The 1,413-nt window shown below is 41.0% G+C and overlaps 1 protein-coding gene across 5 annotated transcripts in view; it reads right to left on the bottom strand.

The window, feature by feature from the left end:
• Unc80 (unc-80 homolog, NALCN channel complex subunit) overlaps positions 1-1,413 on the bottom strand; it is a 198,698-nt gene that overhangs the window by 67,646 nt on the left and 129,639 nt on the right. The window lies entirely within an intron of this gene.

Genomic DNA, 1,413 nt, shown 5'->3' on the forward strand with positions numbered 1-1,413 from the left:
TCCATCCATCCATCCATCCATCCATCCACCCACCCACCCACCTACCTACCTACCTACCTACCTACCTACCTACCTACCTACCTACCTACCTACCTATACACACACACACACAACACACACATTAAAATTCTGCAGTTGGTGATTTTCCCCCTACTCATCGTTATTCCTCAAGAATGTCTGTGACTGCTGGAAACAACTGTATTTCACATGTTCAGGTGATATCAATTCACGATTTAAACATGAAGAATAACTTTTATTAAACTGGCTTTAAATGAGAACATTTATCATATAAGGTTAATCAAATAGAACATGCAAAGGATAAAGAAAGAGTTATGGCTCTCAAATAAACTACTTAGTTAAATGATTTACTTCATTTTATCACTCCAGTATTTGCACAATGTAAATAGCATTCCTCAGTAAGTATGGTGGCACACTGGAAATACTCTGTAGGAGACTGCTACTGAATGTGAAGTAGGATGCTGTAAAGTTGAGTGCAAAATAAGAAGTAAAAACATTAACACCAATCTACCGTTCCACACATGAAAGATAGAGACTAAGAACAGAAGATTCATCCCATGCAGTGACTCTACCATTTATGTCTTCTTTAGTAATGATGCATTTGCTGAGATGAGATGGCCGCTGAGAGCTGTAGGGACAGAGTCAGTGATCAGAGCATGGCAGTGGCCACTGGAGTTGAAGTATGATGGCAAGTTCACATCTCTCTGCTGCCCTACAGTCACAGATGGTTCTAGAGAACAGTCACAGATGGTTCTAGAGATAACCAGTTTACCATGATGCATGCTACAAGCAGGTGAATGGTGCAGCATCAGCTTGCATGGGTTAGTTTCCAGGGCCAGGTAGCTAAGCTGGTCTGTTATAAGGCAGACTGTAGCAGCTGGAAACAGAGAGAATGAACGCTGGATATAAAATCCGGAAATGGTTCTCATCCATTGTTGGAAAAGAGTTACTGGTATCAAAGGAACCCATCTGGGAGGAGATTCAAAGACACTTGTGTTGGATGCCTGAGTTATTGCACACGTGATTGAAGAAACAGGTGCCAGGCCATCAGGCATGGAGACAATAGCATATGTGAGGGATGTAAGGGCTCAGATGAACGGTTGGTTCTACAGAGAACACTGCAAATGCCTAGAAAAATCTATGCATGACCTGCAGAGACGTTCAACTCCACATACTCAACTGTTTTCAAAGATGTGTGAATCAAAATATCAACAATTTATTTTACCATTCAAAGTATCTGATATACAAACCGTGTGAGCTGCATTGAAACCATCTGGTCCTGGGCTTTTTTTCCAGGGGAGATTTTTGATAACCGTTTCCAATTCTTCGTGACTAACAGGTCTATTTAGATCATTCACCTGGTCTTGGCTTAGCTTTGGTATATGGTACTTATTT

Source organism: Microtus ochrogaster, linkage group LG4 (assembly GCF_000317375.1).
Source record: "Microtus ochrogaster isolate Prairie Vole_2 linkage group LG4, MicOch1.0, whole genome shotgun sequence".
NCBI classification, from domain to species: domain Eukaryota; kingdom Metazoa; phylum Chordata; class Mammalia; order Rodentia; family Cricetidae; genus Microtus; species Microtus ochrogaster.